This window comes from Rhipicephalus microplus, unplaced genomic scaffold (assembly GCF_043290135.1).
Source record: "Rhipicephalus microplus isolate Deutch F79 unplaced genomic scaffold, USDA_Rmic scaffold_40, whole genome shotgun sequence".
NCBI lineage: Eukaryota > Metazoa > Arthropoda > Arachnida > Ixodida > Ixodidae > Rhipicephalus > Rhipicephalus microplus.
In genome coordinates, this window is record NW_027464613.1 from 3,703,682 (window position 1) to 3,709,681 (window position 6,000).

Below are 6,000 nucleotides of genomic sequence, written 5' to 3' on the forward strand. Positions count from 1 at the left end.
CGCGCTAGCCAATTGCTTCACGGAGACATTTTTGCTGCACTCTCACCCCCGTCAGAACATTTCTTCAAAGCTATCAGCGCAAAGAAGAAAAAAGCGCCGCACCACCACCGGGTGGGCTCGAACCTCCAACCTTTCGGTTAACAGCCGATCGCGCTGGCCAATTGCGCCACGGAGAAAGTCGTGCTCTACTCTCACCACCGTCAGAACATTTATTCAGAGCTATCAGCCCAAAGAAACAAAAGCGCCGCACCACCACCGGGTGGGCTCGAACCTCCAGCTTTTCGGTTAACGGCCGAACGCGCTAGGCAATAGCGCCACGCAGACTGTCGTTCTCCCCTCTCACCACCATTAGAACATATCTTCAAAACTATCAGCGCAAAGAAAAAAGCGACACACCGTCCCCTGGTGGGCTCAAACCTCCAACCTTTCTGTTAACAGCCGATCGCGCTAGCCAATTGCACCACGGAGACAGTCATGCTTCACTCTTACCACCGTCAGAACATATTTTCAAATCTATGAGCCCAAAGAAAAAAAAGCGCCGCACCACCACCGGGTGGGCTCGAACCTCCAACCTTTTGGTTAACAGCTGATCGCGCTAGCCAATTGCGCCACGGAGACAATCCTGCTCCACTCTCACCACCATGAGAACATATCTTCAAAGCTATCAGCCCAAAGAAAAAAAGCAACAAACCACTCCCGGGAGGGCTCCAACCTCCAACCTTTCAGTTAACAGCCGATTGCGCTAGCCAATTGCGCCACAGAGACAGTCGTGCTCTACTCTCACCACCGTCAAAACATTTCTTCAGAGCTATCAGGCCAAAGGAAAAAAAGCGCCGCACCACCACCGGGTGGGCTCGAACCTCCAACCTTTCGGTTAACAGCCCATCGCGCTAGCCAATAGCGCCACGGAGACAGTCCTTTTCCACTCTCACCACCATGAGAACATAACTTCAAAGCTATCAGCCCACAGAAAAAAAAGCGCCGCAGCACCAACGGGTGGGCTCGAACCTCCAACCTTTCGGTTAACAGCCGATCACGCTAGCCGATTGCGCCACGGAGACAGTCGTGCTCCACTCTCACCACCATCAGAACATATCTTCAAAGCTATCAGCGCAAAGAAAAAGCAACACACCACTCCCGGGAGGGCTCGAACCTCCAAATTTTCGGTTAACAGCCGAACGTGGTAGCCAATTGCGCCACGGAGACAGTCGTGCTCCAATCTCACTAACGTCAGAACATTTCTCCAAAGCTATCAGCACAAAGAAAAGAGCATCACACCACTCCCGGGAGGGCTCGGAACTCCAACCTTTTGGTTAACAGCCGATCGCGCTAGCCAATTGCGCAGCGGAGACAGTCATGCGCAACTCTCACCACCGTGAAAACATTTCTCCAAAGCTATCAGCGCAAAGATAAAAAAAGTGACACACTGCTTCCGGGAGGGCTCGAACCTCCAAACTTTCGGTTAACAGCCGAACGCGCTAGCTAAATGCGCCACGGAGACAGTCGTGCTCCATTCTCACCACCATCAAAACATATCTTCAAATATATGAGCCCAAAGAAAAAAAAGCGCCGCACCACCACCGGGTGGGCTCGAACCTCCAACCTCTTGGTTAACAGTTGATCGCGCTAGCCAATTGCGCCACGGAGACAGTCCTGCTCCACTCTCACCACCCTGAGAACATATCTTCAAAGCTATAAGCCCAAAGAAAAAAAGCAACAAACCACTCCCGGGAGAGCTCGAACCTCCAACCTTTCAGTTAACAGCCGATCGCGCTAGCCAATTGCGCCACAGAGACAGTCGTGCTCCACTCTCAACACCATCAGAACATTTCTTCAGAGCTATCAGGCCAAAAGAAAAAAAGCGCCGCACCACCACCGGGTGGGCTCTATCCTCCAACCTTTCTGTTAACAGCCGATCGCGCTAGCCAATTGCACCACGGAGACAGTCATGCTTCACTCTTACCACCGTCAGAACATATCTTCAAATCTATGAGCCCAAAGAAAAAAAAGCGCCGCACCACCACCGGGTGGGCTCGAACCTCCAACCTTTCGGTTAACAGCCGAACGCGCTAGCCAATTGCTTCACGGAGACATTTTTGCTGCACTCTCACCCCCGTCAGAACATTTCTTCAAAGCTATCAGCGCAAAGAAGAAAAAAGCGCGCACCACCACCGGGTGGGCTCGAACCTCCAACCTTTCGGTTAACAGCCGATCGCGCTGGCCAATTGCGCCACGGAGAAAGTCGTGCTCTACTCTCACCACCGTCAGAACATTTATTCAGAGCTATCAGCCCAAAGAAACAAAAGCGCCGCACCACCACCGGGTGGGCTCGAACCTCCAGCTTTTCGGTTAACGGCCGAACGCGCTAGGCAATAGCGCCACGGAGACTGTCGTTCTCCCCTCTCACCACCATTAGAACATATCTTCAAAGCTATCAGCGCAAAGAAAAAAGCGACACACCGTCCCCTGGTGGGCTCAAACCTCCAACCTTTCGATTAACAGCCAATCGCGCTAGCCAATTGCGCTACGGAGACATTCCTGCACCACTCTCACCACCATCAAACATATCTTCAAAGCTATAAGCCCAAAGAAAAAAAGCGCCGCACCACCCCCGGGTGGGCTCTTACCTCCAACCTTTCTGTTAACAGCCGATCGCGCTAGCCAATTGCACCACGGAGACAGTCATGCTTCACTCTTACCACCGTCAGAACATATTTTCAAATCTATGAGCCCAAAGAAAAAAAAGCGCCGCACCACCACCGGGTGGGCTCGAACCTCCAACCTTTTGGTTAACAGCTGATCGCGCTAGCCAATTGCGCCACGGAGACAATCCTGCTCCACTCTCACCACCATGAGAACATATCTTCAAAGCTATCAGCCCAAAGAAAAAAAGCAACAAACCACTCCCGGGAGGGCTCGAACCTCCAACCTTTCAGTTAACAGCCGATTGCGCTAGCTAATTGCGCCACAGAGACAGTCGTGCTCTACTCTCACCACCATCAAACATATCTTCAAAGCTATCAGCCCAAAGAAAAAAAAAAGCGCCGCACCACCCCCGGGTTGGCTCGAACCTCCAAACTTTCGGTTAACAGCGGATCGCGCTAGCCAATTGCGCCACGGAGACAGTCGTGCTTCACTCTCACCACCATCAGAACATATCTTCAACGCCATCAGCGTAAAGCAAAAAAAGCGATACACCGTCCACGGGTGGGCTCGAACCTCCAACCTTTCGGTTAACAGCCCATCGCGCTAGCCAATAGCGCCACGGAGACTGTCCTTTTCCGCTCTCACCACCATGAGAACATAACTTCAAAGCTATCAGCCCACAGAAAAAAAAAGCGCCGCAGCACCACCGGGTGGGCTCGAACCTCCAACCTTTCGGTTAACAGCCGATCACGCTAGCCGATTGCGCCACGGAGACAGTCGTGCTCCACTCTCACCACCATCAGAACATATCTTCAAAGCTATCAGCGCAAAGAAAAAGCAACACACCACTCCCGGGAGGGCTCGAACCTCCAAATTTTCGGTTAACAGCCGAACGTGGTAGCCAATTGCGCCACGGAGACAGTCGTGCTCCAATCTCACCAACGTCAGAACATTTCTCCAAAGCTATCAGCACAAAGAAAAGAGCATCACACCACTTCCGGGAGGGCTCGGAACTCCAACCTTTTGGTTAACAGCCGATCGCGCTAGCCAATTGCGCAGCGGAGACAGTCATGCGCAACTCTCACCACCGTGAAAACATTTCTCCAAAGCTATCAGCGCAAAGATAAAAAAAGTGACACACTGCTTCCGGGAGGGATCGAACCTCCAAACTTTCGGTTAACAGCCCAACGCGCTAGCCAAATGCGCCACGGAGACAGTCGTGCTCCATTCTCACCACCATCAGAACATATCTTCAAATCTATGAGCCCAAAGAAAAAAAAGCGCCCCACCACCACCGGGTGGGCTCGAACCTCCAACCTTTTGGTTAACAGCTGATCGCGCTAGCCAATTGCGCCACGGAGACAGTCCTGCTCCACTCTCACCACCCTGAGAACATATCTTCAAAGCTATCAGCCCAAAGAAAAAAAGCAACAAACCACTCCCGGGAGGGCTCGAACCTCCAACCTTTCAGTTAACAGCCGATCGCGCTAGCCAATTGCGCCACAGAGACAGTCGTGCTCCACTCTCAACACCATCAGAACATTTCTTCAGAGCTATCAGGCCAAAAGAAAAAAAGCGCCGCACCACCACCGGGTGGGCTCGAACCTCCAACCTTTCGGTTAACAGCCCATCGCGCTAGCCAATAGCGCCACGGAGACAGTAGTGCTCCTCTCTCACCACCGTCAGAACATTTCTTCAGACTATCAGCCCAAAGAAAAAAAAAGCGCCGCACCACCACCGGGTGGGCGCGAACCTCCAACCTTTCGGTTAACAGCCGTTCACGCTAGCCGATTGCGCCACGGAGACAGTCGTGCTCCACTCTCACCACCATCAGAACATATCTTCAAAGCTATCAGCTCAAAGAAGAAAAAGCGCCGCACCACCACCGGCTGGGCTCGAACCTCCAACCGTTCAGCTAACAGCCGATCGCGCTAGCCAATTGGGCCACGGAGGCAGTCGTGCTCCACTCTCACCACTGTCAGAACAATTCTTCAGAGCTATCAGCCCAAAGAAAAAGAAACGCCGCACCACCACCGGGTGGGCTCTAACCTCCAACCTCTCGGTTAACAGCCAGTCGCGCTAGCCAATGGCGCCACGGAGACAGTCCTGCTCCCCTCTCACCACCATCAGAACATATCTTCAGAGCTATGAGCGCAAAGAAAAAAAGCAACAAACCACTCCCGGGAGGGCTCGAACCTCCAACCTTTCAGTTAACAGCCGATCGCGCTAGCCAATTGCGCCACAGAGACAGTCGTGCTCCACTCTCAACACCATCAGAACATTTCTTCAGAGCTATCAGGCCAAAAGAAAAAAAGCGCCGCACCACCACCGGGTGGGCTAGAACCTCCAACCTTTCGGTTAACAGCCCATCGCGCTAGCCAATAGCGCCACGGAGACAGTCGTTCTCCTCTCTCACCACCGTCAGAACATTTCTTCAGACTATCAGCCCAAAGAAAAAAAAGCGCCGCACCACCATCGGGTGGGCGCGAACCTCCAATCTTTTGGTTAACAGCTGATCGCGCTAGCCAATTGCGCCACGGAGACAGTCGTGCTTCACTCTCACCACCATCAGAACATATCTTCAACGCCATCAGCGCAAAGCAAAAAAAGCGACACACCGTCCACTGGTGTACTCGAAACTCCAACCTTTCGGTTAACAGCCGATCGCGCTAGCCAATCGCGCCACGGAGACAGTCGTGCTTCACTCTCACCACCATCAGAACATATCTTCAACGCCATCAGCGCAAAGCAAAAAAAGCGACACACCGTCCACGGGTGGGCTCGAACCTCCAACCTTTCGGTTAACAGCCCATCGCGCTAGCCAATAGCGCCACGGAGACTGTCCTTTTCCACTCTCACCACCATGAGAACATAACTTCAAAGCTATCAGCCCACAGAAAAAAAAGCGCCGCAGCACCACCGGGTGGCCTCGAACCTCCAACCTTTCGGTTAACAGCCGATCACGCTAGCCGATTGTGCCACGGAGACAGTTGTGCTCCACTCTCACCACCATCAGAACATATCTTCATAGCTATCAGGGCAAAGAAAAAGCAACACACCACTCCCGGGAGGGCTCGAACCTCCAAATTTTCGGTTAACAGCCGAACGTGGTAGCCAATTGCGCCACGGAGGCAGTCGTGCTCCAAACTCACCAACGTCAGAACATTTCTCCAAAGCTATCAGCACAAAGAAAAGAGCATCACACCACTCCCGGGAGGGCTCGGAACTCCAACCTTTTGGTTAACAGCCGATCGCGCTAGCCAATTGCGCAGCGGAGACAGTCATGCGCAACTCTCACCACCGTGAAAACATTTCTCCAAAGCTATCAGCGCAAAGATAAAAAAAGTGACACAC